Source organism: Panthera tigris, chromosome B4 (assembly GCF_018350195.1).
Source record: "Panthera tigris isolate Pti1 chromosome B4, P.tigris_Pti1_mat1.1, whole genome shotgun sequence".
Taxonomy (NCBI): Eukaryota; Metazoa; Chordata; class Mammalia; order Carnivora; family Felidae; genus Panthera; species Panthera tigris.
This window is the reverse complement of record NC_056666.1, coordinates 107,499,922-107,514,055: the sequence shown is the minus strand read 5'-3', so window position 1 is coordinate 107,514,055 and position 14,134 is coordinate 107,499,922. Positions and strand designations below refer to the sequence as shown.

General features: G+C 35.2%; 1 protein-coding gene across 15 annotated transcripts in view; it reads left to right on the top strand.

Annotated features, from left to right (window-relative positions):
- MGAT4C (MGAT4 family member C) overlaps positions 1–14,134 on the top strand; it is a 221,948-nt gene that overhangs the window by 174,191 nt on the left and 33,623 nt on the right. For 11 of the 15 annotated variants that reach the window (XM_042992835.1, XM_042992841.1, XM_042992832.1 and 8 more), the window contains one exon: positions 619–668. The exons of the other annotated variants lie outside the window; for them this stretch is intronic. The gene's annotated coding sequence lies outside the window, so the exon portion shown is untranslated. The remainder of the gene's footprint in view (positions 1–618; positions 669–14,134) is intronic. 15 annotated transcript variants of the gene reach the window in all.

The window sequence follows — 14,134 nt, the reverse complement described above, 5'->3', positions numbered from 1 at the left end:
CAACATATTTGTTACTCAAAATATCTTTGCTCAAAGAATGCCCACATGACTTTTAAAGACATTATCTTTAGAGACTTCTCTTCATGTTCTCATTTTCTTATAGCTGCACAGTTTTCTTCTGAATAACCTTGTTACATGGTATGGAGAACTGCAGTAGCAAACTGTGTTCCAGGCAATGAATTTCTAATGTTATAGCAAAAACATTCTCTTGAATATTGTAAGCCTTTATACATGATGGAAAAATCAGTAATGTAGACATTCGTAACAAAGTACCCTGTGCACTTTTTAGGTGAAGTGAAGCTAGTTAATATGGACTGAAGTTATTTTCAAAAGGCAAATAATCCTGTGCTTAAATGAAATACTATAAAATATATCTAATTTATTTACTACCCTGAAAAAAGCAATTGTAATGTTAAAAGATATATATATAAGGGATAGGCTATGATATACAACAAAGTTAAAATATGTATATATTCTGTCAATTTAGAAAATATTAATAAATATGAACATAATGCAACTGCATGGGAAATAACAAATTATCTAGAATATGTTTATTTTACTTTTATTAATAATAAACCAGAGGAATATATTAGTAATACTGGACTTTCTTTTTTATAGTGTATCAACATTTTCTGTACAGGACAGATTATGACAGCTTCTTTCTTAAGGTGAGATTGGTTATCTGTCACTCACAGTAAAATTCTGAGGAGCTACAATTTTTTTGTATATTATCAAAGCTATTTCATAAAGTCAAACTCATGCCTAAATTGGAGCTATTTGCTCATTAATTTTATCTAAGCAGATTTTATTCTTTCAATACTACTACTTTCACAGTAAAAACTCTAGAGGATGTTTATTGGAAATTTACGAGTTTATCAAAGCATGTATTTTGATATTTTGAATTAAACTTGGAAACATATTGACACTAGAAGAAAAAACAGGTCATAGAACAAAATTACAGTATACAACTAACACAATTAAGGTATCTTCCAGAGTGTATTAATATCTTTAAATCCTTCCTAAAATACAAGTATCTTAGAATATCTTAATTCTCATGAGCCATCCAGATTTTTGTGTTAATGTTATATGTATTTTTGCTCTATTATTCCAAAAGTTGAAATTATTATTATAGTTTTGTAAATTAATATTATGGAGGATTTACTCACATATTTCTCACTTTCTTTTCGCTCCATTCCTTCTTATCAGAACTTCCACTTTATCTCCCTTTGTGAAATATGTTCTTTCAATTTTCTCTTAGTGAACATGATTCAGGTTTTTTTTTTATTTTGTCTGAAAGTACCATTATAGTAAATTAATATCCCTGGAATGTGAGTCTAGATTGTCAATAATTTTTCTGACACCATTTAAGGTTTTATTCCACTGTTTTCTGGAGTCTATTTATTATTGGAAAGTCAACTCTCTGCCTAATTGCTATACCTGTGTCTGAAATTTGCTATTTTTCTCTGGCTGCTTTTAAAATCTCTTGATCTTTGGTGTTCTGAAGCTAGTTATGATGAATCTAGGTACAGTTTTTATATATCACACTTCAGATTTATTAGCCCTACAGTATCCGAGCAGAGATGTTTTTTTCAGCAATTCTGGAATTACTCAGTCATTATCTCTTTTAATGTGGCCGCTTCCATTTTTCTCTATTCTTTATGTCTCTTAATTTTTTTCCAAATCATTTCATAGTTTTTTTTTTATTTTTAAGTTTATTTATTTTGAAAGAAAGAAAGAAAGAAGGAAAGAAAGAAAGAAAGAAAGAAAGAAGGAAAGAAAGAAAAAGAAAGGTAGGGCAGGGAAGGGCATAAAGACAAGGAGAGAGAGAGAATCCCAAGCAGGCTTCGTGCTCTAAGTGCAAAGCCAGACATGGGATGGGGCTCAAACTTAAACGATGAGATCATGACCTGACCTGAAATCTGGAGCTGGATGCTTGACCGACTAGCCACCAAGGTACCCCCATCACATAAATTTCTTCATGCCACGTTCTTTGAATCCATAACCAATTCACTGTGTTAATCTACATTTGTGACTTGTAATTAATCTCATTTTATTCTTTTTTTTTACCCTTGTGTTAACAAATTCCATTAGAGGGTTTTACAGATTTAATATTCTCTTCTTTCTTTTTCTTATGTTCAAGCCAAACCTCTAATCTGTGGTTTTGATTGTACTCTCTGTTGTTCCTGGTTGTTTTCACTTATAAAATCCTATTTTGTTTGTGTGTTTTTGTTTTTGAATACAATCTCAGGTATGCGGAATATTATTGATGGGAATTCTTTAAGGCTAGATTTGGAGTTCTATTCTTAAAGTACAGTACTTGCTTTTACCAGTCCCCGACAGGGGCAAGGAGGCAGCTAAATGCTCTGTTTTAGGTTTTTAACCCAACAAACAGCATGGGTTCATACTTCAGATCTGTGATGAGGACTAACTTGTTAATTCTTTGTTTTTTCTCTCCAGCCAGCACTTAGGACAAGATTTCATTTCAGAATTATTTTCCCCATGAGGTTTATTTCTCATTTTATCTGGAGAAGGGACTTTTATGCTTTTCACTCTGTTCCTCATGAAACAGTCAAAAGGGAAGCCCAAGCTTTCTAAGAATTGCTGGAAGTTCTCACCTAGAAAGCTGGCTTTGGAGATGACTTACCTCTCAGGGTTTCTGCTTTTACTTTTATATGAGTCTCTACAGATTTCCTTTTTATTCATATCAGATCAAGGATACTTAAAAATATATATACAGATGTGTTTGTACATAATTTTATTTTAATTGTATTTATCTTTTCATCACAAGCTTACTCTGGCTGTAAGATTCAATATACTGGCTTGAAGCAGAAAATCAAGTGTTGTGGGTCTATAAAGATGCTAATACTTAATTCTTTACACTTGGTAGAGTGTAAATGGTAATATTTAGCAGAAAAATCTGTTAAAACTTTAATTCAAGCTATTTTCCTTCCTAGTCTTTGACCTTTCCCTTCCATCATTCTGATATGCTTCTGTTACTTCTTTCTCTTTCCTGAAGCAAGGACTTTATCACATTAATCTTGCTAAATTATTAAACCCTGTCAAGAGAAAGAGAGTACAGTTTTTGTTTGAATCTGCCTTTGAAGAAAATAAAAGAAGCATAATTTGTGTTCCTCTTCTAATCTCTTAGACTCTTCAAATGCACGATATTAATTTTATAGCCTTTGAGATTCTTGTAATTATCATTAATGCTTACTGTTTAACCAAGTGGGCAATTCATAAAATACACATTCAGGCTCTCTAATGAAGTTACCCATATGGTAGCTGGAAAAGGGAGCTAAAAATGGCAATGCACATACACAAGTGTTTTCTTTTCTTTATTCATGTGAAAGATGTATATATAAAGTCACTGTTGGTGGCACTTTCTGGTGTAAACATTTCAAAAATTTCTGTTTACTACCTTTGGAGGCTGGCACTTTCACACTGGTTTAAATCAGCCAGATTTACTTGTAGAAAATAGCATTATGTTTATGTGTTATGTGTTTTTTTCAATAAAATCCTTTTTATTTTACCTTAAACTGTACCACATGGTTATTTTCTTGTCTGTATTTTCAAAAAAGATGTGAAAATATCACTGCAAAAAATTCTATTTATAACAGGCTGTCCTTTGAGGGAAGAAGGAGGAGATTTTCAAACTAAATTTCAATCCATCAGTACTGAGTTCATTTTCATAAGCTATTTTATTTTCTCAATTTTTATTTTTACAACAGTATGTAGGAACAATTAGAATTAGCAGTAATTTGTGTCTTCCCAAATATTTGTAGTGCATATGGTTCCTTTTTCCTTTTTTAAAATGTTTATTTATTTGGGAGAGAAGGGTAGGGGCAGAGAGCAAGAGCGAGAGCAAGAGTGAAAGAGAGAGAGAGAGAGAAACCCAAGAAGATCTGGGCTCTCCGTGCAGAGCTGACACAGGGCTCCATCTCACGAACAGTGAGATCATGACCTGAACTGAAATCAAGAGTGTGATGCTTAACCGACTGAGCCATCCAAGTGTTCCCATTTTTCCTTTTAATTAAATTGAGAGGTAGAGCCCTTTTAGAACACTTTCTGTTTATTGCCACTACTCCACTTCCTATGGCTCAGCCAAAGAGTTAATAACAACGTATGAAGCAGGAGAAGGTATGCTATTCAAATACAGTGGGATTAGCCAGTCTCCAGTGAGATATTTTAGTGCACGGTCGTGCGTTGTGGTATGAACTATCAGCCTACAGAAAAAGTTAGCCCTTCATAATTCTTTCATCACAGTAGATATGTGATCCCACATTACTGTCTGTTCTTTCCAATAAATATGGACTCCTCAGGAACTTATCAGTCATCTTGTTACTTTTGATTTTATTTCTTCATGTAATGTTAGAGTAGTGAAACATTCTCAGTTCAAAATGTCTTAATTTTGATCTTAATATGATAAAATTTATGAGCAACTTCCCCTTTCCAAGGGCAGCATTATCACAACACCATCGAGAGTCTTCAACCTTCAACCTCAAACCAAAATGAGAAAACCTTTATGAACAGTCTCTTAGTTAAAATTCTCAGCCTCTATGTTTCCACATTCCATAGAAATTACTGCTTTGCGTAAAACCAGGAAGTAAATATTTCCTTACAGATTAAATACCTCAATATTGATCAATATTTTTGCATGTGTATTGGAAAAGGAGGAAGCCCATTTTGTAAGTATAAAATAATCAGGCTGAGAATGACTCTGTTACTGACAATAATGAAAGCGTGTCCATGGTCTATGGATTTCAAGCTTTATAAATATGCAATATACTAGAGGAATTATGTCATGAGGGAAAAGAACAGTGACTTACTTGAAGAACAACTTCTATTCTCATAATGGAGAAATGCCACAGAAACAAAAAAAAGTAACCTTTTCTGAGTGGTCTCTGCACCTCAAGCAAAACTAGGGCAGGCCTGTTCTGTGGTAGTAAGAGTTCTAGGAGGGAGAGTTGGAGCATGAAGGGCCTACTGAGTTCTAAGCTTAAAATTGCACACTATTAATTCTATAGCATTCTTTTAGCCAAAATATATTAAAAATTCAGCTGGCATTCATGTGTGGGAAAGAGACTACACCTCTTGATGGGAGACATTGCAAAGTCATGCTTAAGAGGGAATACGTACAAGGAAGGGTAAAGAATTTGTGACATTTTGTCAGCCAATCAACCTAGATTCACAAAAAACATAAGGTAAAAGTAATTCATTGCCTCACTTTCAATTAATTTAACTTTGTTCTACATACTCCAGAAATCTGGAAGGACATATTTAGAAATAATAGCGCTGCCCTCTAAAATTCATTAGTAACATTGGCTTTACCCTGTAAATGCTTAGGTGTAACCAGTGTCTTAGACATAACAGACCTAAGAGATAGGTTCATACTAAAAAAAAATACCTAAGACATTGAAATTAAGGACAATTTTGCTCATTTCTTAATTTATAATAAGAAGTATAAGTATTATTCAAGATACACACACACACACACATATGCATAATCAGCAAAATCTCTCACTATAGCCAAGTAATACTAAGCATACCACAGATGTGCCATCAAAATTCACTTTCACAGAGACCAGAAATAGCCAAAATGCATCACTTGAGCACATTTCTTCCTTATAGGCAGACAAATATAGAAATCAGAATGGTAGAGGTGCCTGGGTGACTCAGTCCGCTGAGCATCCAACTTCAGCTCAGGTCATGATCTCACCAGTTCATGGGTTCAATCCCCACATCAGGCTTTGTGCTGACAGCATAGAGCCTCCTTTGGATTCTCTGGTTCCTCTCTGTCTGCCCACCCCCTTTCCCTTCCCCTCAAAAATAAACTGTAAAAATTAATTTAAAAAAAATGAAATCTGAATGCTTTTCTCTGATTATCAAAATACTCAATAGAAGATTGGCTGAGTAAAGATCTAATGACACTAAGCCAGGAAAGGCACATCTGATATTTTTATTTCTCTTTTCTAACAGGATGGAAAATGCTAAAGTGTGTATACTGCATCTCTCTCTATTTCAGAGATAACCATACTATTAAGGATAAAAATACCAAAAATTTTTTTCAACTTGAGGTCCCTTTCTTTTTTTTTTTTTTTTTTTAATTTTTTTTTAACATTTATTTATTTTTGAGACAGAGAGAGACAGAGCATGAACGGAGGAGGGGCAGAGAGAGAGGGAGACACAGAATCTGAAGCAGGCTCCAGGCTCTGAGCCATCAGCCCAGAGCCCGACGCGGGGCTCGAACCCGCGGACCGCGAGATCGTGACCTGAGCTGAAATCGGACGCTTAACCGACTGAGCCACCCAGGCGCCCCTTGAGGTCCCTTTCTGAATCAGCTGTTTCATACTCATATATCTAGAATCATATAGGTAATATAAATGAGTGATGCAGTTCGATATTAAAATATTAAGAAATTGGAAAAAATTAAATAAATAAAATGAAATATTAAGAAATCAGGGAGACAGGAGATTGCAGGAAACTGGAAAGAACCTTTCTTATCTAAATGGAATTAGCAATTATTCAGGTCTAGTAGATTGTTGCCATGTGATAATGAAAGCCCATTATTACTACTCTAATTTAAAAATAAATCTAGATATTTATCTCTCTATTATATATGTATATATTATTTTACTTATTGCATGGACCAAGCCAATCCTGTTAGAACCTAGATTCTTCCTTCAATGGCTATTGTTGTGAAACCTACATTAACTGACTATTGCAGATGTCGCCATGAAGTTCCTGGGTTGTGAGCTTGTTTCTATTGATAAGTTTCTTTGTTATTGATGTTCATACATATTGATATTAATGTATGAATATTGATATTCATACATATTCATAATCTAGTCTTGCTCTCTCTTTAAAAATTTATGCAGTATTTTGCTCTCATGCATTAAAGTGTAGGAACATCTTAAGCAGATTTAACTCAAAATAAATAAAACTGTAAAAAGTCAGCAAAAAACAGAGAGAGAGAGAGAAATAAGAGAGAAACAGAAATAACTTTTAACATACATTTGCATGCTGGCAGTTTTGCTCACCATTTCATTTGGTCTACCCCACTGTGAACCTGAAAATGAAATGGGAGATTTAAGTCACTATTCCCTCAGTTATTTTTAGCTCCCGCATATGAACATCTTACTCACCAAAGGGAGTGTGATTCTAGAGTATAAAATGTATGTTATTTCATGACTGAGGCCTAAACCCCAAAGGATTACTTTTGGTACTCAATAGAAAAAGCACAATTGTTTATAGCATGGGGAAAACCACTGATTACGGTGAAACCTATTTTAGACAGGGTATCAATCTTAAGTGTATCATGAAAGTCCTACTTCTCCCATATTTGATTATCCATGTTTTATGCCTTAGTTGGTGACTTTGAATTTAATGGCTAACATGAAACACCATGATTTTAGACTCTAAGGTCATTCGAACCCTTTCAAATTGTATAACATTGACAATTAGGAAACCTCAGTCTAGTCTCGGTCCTATCAGTAACAAGTTAAATCAGTCACTTGGGGATGCCTGGGAAGCTCAGTCAGTTAAGCGTTCAACTCTTGGTTTCTGCTCCAGGTCGTAATCTCAGGATTTCGCGAGTTTGAGCCCCGCATGGGGCTCTGTGCTGATAGGGTCAAGCCTGCTTGGGATTCTCTGTCTACCTCTCTCTCTTCCCATACCCGACTCATGCTGTCTCTGTCTCTCTCAAAATAAATAAACTTAAAAAAATAAATCAGTCACTTGGACTCTCTAGTATTGATTTTTTTTTCTTCTGCATAAAGTTATGGTTGGGCTAATAATCTTCACACTTCTTCATAGCTTGAATATTCTCATTCAATAAAGTATGCTTTGAACCCTAGTAAATGACAAATGTTTTTTTTTCCAGATTATAATGTAATTAGTATTCTGTTAGAAAACAATGCATAGATATGTATTACACCTAATCAATTTTTGGTTTTACCTCTTCAACCTTATTTTGAAAATAAGCAACCCAAAACTTTGTTCATCGTAGATTTCTCAGCAAGTGTTTCTTGGTCATCGATACCAGAAAACTTTTCCATTTAATGAGTTTTATCTGTGTAGGACCACCTGTATAGATAGTAATACTTACAAGTATTAAGACACGTTATAAACCTCAGCTCAAATAGCCAATGAAGATCTGTGCCATAGACTGACATCCTTTTTATTCCACAATCAAACAGATTTCAACTTTAGTATCTATCTACAGACACAATGTCTTAGACCATTCTGGCTGCTATAACAAAATACCACAGATGGGAAAGTTGATAAATAACAGACATTTATTTCTTGCAGTTCTGGAGGCTAGAAGTCCACGATCACAGTGCCAGCATGGGCAAGTGAGGATCCTTTTCAGGGTTGCAAACTTCAAGTCATATCCTTACATGGTGGAAGGAACAAGTTAGCTCTCTGGGGCCTCTTTTATAAGGGCTCTTAATCCCATTCATGAGAGCTCCACTTTTCTTACCTAATCACCTTCCAAAAGCCCTACCTTTTAATACCATCAATTTGGGCATTAGATTTTCAATATATGAATCTGGAGTAGACACATCATTCAGACCACAACACACAAATATGATACAAATGGTTCACACAAAATTTTTTCTTTTCATTACTTAGCACTGGATTTCAAAATGTACAAATGTAAATATCAATTTTTATTCTATAACTTAATAGTTGAGTGAATGTGGGCAAATTGTTTAAGTATCTGAGTCTCCTTTGTCTTTTCTGTAAAGTAGCAAATGACTTAAAGCTATTGTCATCTCTTTCTTTTTTCTCTTTGCAAGTTGTGGTCATGAAAGATGATATTTCCAACATAGGAAGACATAAACTCAGATTTCCAGAGTGCTCTTTTTATAGGGTCAGAGGCACAACAAATGTCTGTCCAAGTCAATTGCTACTTGTAATTAAGAAATGTGGTTACTATTGTTGAATGGTTGTTTCTAAACTGTTCATCCAAATACAATTATACGCAATTAAAATTAACCCCTAGACATGTTCTATGTCATAATCATTAGGCATTCACAGTTCTTTTTAATGTTAATGAGACTTACACTCATTCAGCAATGAATAAAAGGAAAACTCTGAGCCAGGATTGAATTTCAATACAGCTGTTTTTTTAAGGTTCCATATTACCTGTAAATAAAGTGTTATCACTAATATCATGAACAATAGTTTTAAATTAGATAAGTGGTTCCCTCCTCCCTGAAGAAAATTATTCCAAAGAAACAATAAATTAATTAATAATCTTCAAGAAATATTCAGCAAGTTCTGACTTCCTCTTTTTTCCTGGGACCCAGCCTCCTGACATTTTGTAAAGCAGGAAATTGTGATTGCCACAAGTTGCAGAAAAGAAATTGTGTGCTCACACAGTACAAGATTGATGGTTTTACCAGTCCAGATCTCTCCCCAAGTAGTTGAATAGCAGTTTGTATGTTCCTAAATAGACTATTTACAAAGCAAACCAAAATCATATTGTAACAGCAACATTTCCATCTAATTCTCATTTGCGACGGCAGAGTCAGCCCCCCACTTTGAATTGGCTATGCCCCGTTTGTAGTACTCCTTTCTTCCCCAAGACTCACACTACTTTTTGATTCTGTCTTTTTTGACCTGACATTGACATTTACATTTGCCTTAAACTATGACAAGTCTTGATAGAGCTGGAGACCTTTTCTAATCTATTGAGTCATTCTATTTAATTCAATGTTTGACTCCAAGGCTGGACAAATAAAAATATGTGCTGTTATTGATGTAAAAGGCGTACAGAGCTTATGTAAGCACAGAATCAACTCTTTATTACTAGCAGTGAAGAATAATGAAAATAATCCATAAAAATTACATTTGGCTAAAGAAAGTATAGAGTACTTTTATTACATATGATTCTATCTTAGAATCATCAATAAATTCAGCATTTACTTATTTAGAGTCTGCTTGGTCCCTGGAACCTGGTACCTGGCACACAGATTTGTACATTTAAAAATACACAATTTCCGTAAGTTTTGAAATAGATATGGGAATTAATGTGAGCAGTCTATTCAACTGATGATGTCAGGAGAAGGCATTGATCTGATATACTTTTTCTGAGTGTGTACCAAGTTCTAATTGCTTTGTTATCTCATTTAATCAAAGAAATAACCCTTGAAATCAAGTGTTAATGTGCTAACTTTACAGCAAAGACCTTGAGGATTAAGACCTTGCCTGAAATTACAGTCATAAGTAGACAGTCCAGAATGAAAATTCAGATGTATCTGGCTTCCAAATTCTCTCTTTCAACTAGATGCAGGAGGAGATTTGGAATTGAGTTTGAAAGATGAATAGAAGTTAATTAAGCAGGCAGGGAGAAAGTAATTGCGGGCACAGTCCACAATAGTAACAAAGGCACACGTGATAAAGTGAGTGGAATAATTTGGGAAGCAAGTAGGCTCTTCAGCTATGATATTGGTTCCTGGAATGGAACCCTGAAAAATAGAGTGGAAATGTAGGCTGTAGCCAAGTTGTAATACACCCAACATGGAATGACAAGAAGTTATAAGTCATTGAAAGGTTTCAAGTGGGTAAATAGAATTGTAATAAATCTTTAGAAAAATAATGCTAATAACAGTATGGAAGATGAACTGTAGGAATGAGTGGTTGTGGCAGGGCAATTAAGTAAAACCCTGTAGCTACAAACAAGGGCTCCTAAGACCGATCAATTCTTTGTGCCAATCTATTCTAGAGTAAGTTTAAAAATTAAATACATAAATTTACAAAGGACATATCTCTGTGCCTGGCGAATAATGATCCTCCAAAAATATTAATTGTTGTTATGTTATTTTGGAAATAGATATTCATTTAACAAACATTTGTTGAAGTCTTACTATGTGCCAGGAGCTCTTCTAGGAGCAAGGGATACTGCAGTGAACAAAACAGATCAAGTTCTTACTCTGCAGGGCTTATCTTCTCTAGAGGGAGGAAGTGAGTCAGAAAAAAAAAGAAAAAAGAAAAAACAGGAAAATGTCAGAGACATTTCTGAGATGGAATTGACTGAACTTGATTACATACTGCATGTGGGATGGTGTGTGTCATCAGTGAGGACAACAGAGGAAGAGTCAGGAAAGATGCTGAGATTTTTACTTCAGGCAACGGCGCAGAGGCATTGTCTTGTCATTAGACAAAATAAGAAAATAGACCCAAGAACACTCGTGGGCAGAGTTGAGGAGAGGAACCGGAAATGAATTTGATTTAGAACATGCCAAATTACAGATGTCTGTACAACCAGGCAGAGATGATGGGCTCTGGAAATTGGTTTCTGTAGATGCTATACTGTACTGGAGCAGAAACAATTTTGTCTTGGTGATACATCTGTCTCTCTAACCCCCAGCAGAACGGTGGTGCATACTGAACATGGGCTTAACAATTTTGCTGTGGAGGGGCGCCTGGGTGGCTCAGTCAGTTGAGCGACTGACTTTGGCTCAGGTCACGATCTCCCAGTTTGTGACCTCGAGCCCTGCGTAGGTCTCTGTGCTGACAGCTCAGAGCCCGGAGCCTGCTTCTGATTCTGTGTCTCCCTCTCTCTCTGCCCCTCCCCCACTCATGCTCTGTCTCTCTCTGTCTCAGAAATAAATAAACAAAAAAAATTAAAAAAAAACAATTTTGCTGTGAAAAATAATAAATGTACATTTTGAAGAAAAGACTCTCTGTAACTCCATGAGTAACTTCAGTGACGATTGTGATAAGAAGTTCCCTTCTGCTTTCCATCTTTGCTGATATTTGACTACATCACCTCTCATTTAGATGCAAGAGGCAAACCTTGACTGGTTGTCTAACTTGTTGAGGTTACAGTTTCCCTTGGGTAAGAGCAGTATTGTTCTTCTTTTCTAACCATAGCTTTGCTAAGCAGAAATACTATTAAGCAGAGTGTAAGTTCATATTTAATCAGAATTTAAGATTCTCCATTAAGAGGCTCTAAGCTTCTTGGTGGGAAATATTATATTCATTTTTGCATCGTCATGCTTTATCCAGATACATAGTAGGCACAAAAAACGTGGCTAATTAATAAATAAAAAGAATTAAAAAAACCAAACAAATGTTATATAACACAAGGAAATGGATACCCCAAAACCAAATTGTTGTAATTCTTCACATAACACTATCTGAATAAAAATACTCAACTGATTTTGAAGATTTCTTCTAAAAATGTAATTCTGCTACTAAAATTTGACTGTACTGAAAATAAGTAAGTATATCATATGAAGAGATTACTTTTTGGATATAACAACAACATTTTCTTTTTTTTTTAATATTTTAATGTTTATTTTTGAGAAGAGACAGAGTGTAAGCAGGGAGGTGTCAGAGAATCCAAAGCAGGCTCCAGACTCTGAGCTGTCAGCACAGAGCCCGATGTGGGGCTTAAACTCACGAACTGTGAGATCACGACCTGAGCCGAAGTCAGACATTTAACTGACTGAGCCACCCAGGTGCCCCCAACAATGAACATTTTCAAATTAAATCACCAAAAAAACACAATGATTTTAAAGTAATTATACCATACAATAGAGACTACTTCATAGAAAGACCTATTAATGCAGAACAAAAGCTTTGGATTACTCAGACTGGTTTTACAATGTTTTTAGAATTCTCAGAAAATGAAAAATATCCCATTTGCACTGGAACTTTGATTTTTATCCAATTGATCCATCTCCCTGTGTATTTACAATCTTCATATTCAAACATCTACTTATTCCAATAAAAATAGAGAAATCTCCAAAACTAATAGACCTTATTTCCTTTATTTTCCCATTCCTGCTCGTTTGGTTTCAAAAGGCATACCCTCAAGTAAAATGGTTGCTCCATTACCAACCCATTGTCAATATTCCACTTAGAGTAATTTCCCCATGTCTCTGGATTTAGAGACTAATTTATTAAGCCTATTTTCTCATGTTAAGTCATTTTTCCTTTTCCAAATTAATCTCCAATCTCAAAAATGTACAAAATAAAATTTTTGTGATATGCCATTCTATGTTGAAATAACCAGGAAACTCCATTCATCCTAAATTCAAAGAAGGAGGAATATATTGTGATTAAGATCCTGGGTTCTCAGGGGCACCCTGGGTGGCTCAGTCAGCTAAGTGTCTGACTCTTGATTTTGGCTCAGGTCAGGATCTCTTCCTGTCCTGAGATTGAGCCCTGTGTCAGGCTCTGCGCTGACAACATGGAGCCTGCTTGGGATTCTCTCTCTCCTTCTCTCTCTACCCTTCCCCTATTGTTTCTCTCTCTGTGTCTCTCAAAAACAAATAACTAAACATTTAAAAAAAAAAAAAAAGGGGCGCCTGGGTGGCGCAGTCGGTTAAGCGTCCGACTTCAGCCAGGTCACGATCTCGCGGTCCGTGAGTTCGAGCCCCGTGTCAGGCTCTGGGCTGATGGCTCGGAGCCTGGAGCCTGTTTCCGATTCTGTGTCTCCCTCTCTCTCTCTGCCCCTCCCCCGTTCATGCTCTGTCTCTCTCTGTCCCAAAAATAAATAAAAAACGTTGAAAAAAAAAATTTAAAAAAAAAAAAAAAAAAAAAAAAAAGATCCTGGGTTCTGAAATCAGCTGCCTTTGAGTTCCCTATCTGCATCACTTCCAGATTGTATATCTTTAAGACGGCTATTTAACCTCAATAAACTTGTTCGCACATGTATAAAATGACAAAGATATTAATGGTGCCTATCTCACAAGTTTTCTGTGACAATTAGATGAATTATAGCACATAAAATTCTTAACACAGAGCCAGCACTACTAAAAGCTCAATATGCTGGTTATATGTAAATTTGGAGATTGTCTGCTTTTTATGTTTGTACCATTGTCCTTTAAAAAACATCAGGTATTTTACTACTTCTTGTCTTTAATTAGTTCAGTCTTTTAAAGTGCCAATCAGATGACTATTACCATGTTTAATGCTGCAGACAATAATTAGAAAATTGAAAACACAGTGCTTGGTACTCCAGTTTGAATGATCAAAATTACACTGGTAAAAGTTTGCAATAATTACATGTAGAGTTAATATATAGATAAATTAGGGTGTATAATGAGAGATCTTGGGTCATATCTTAGCTATAATATGACATTTTTCCCCTCTTATTTCCTTCACTAAAGCTTTTTGT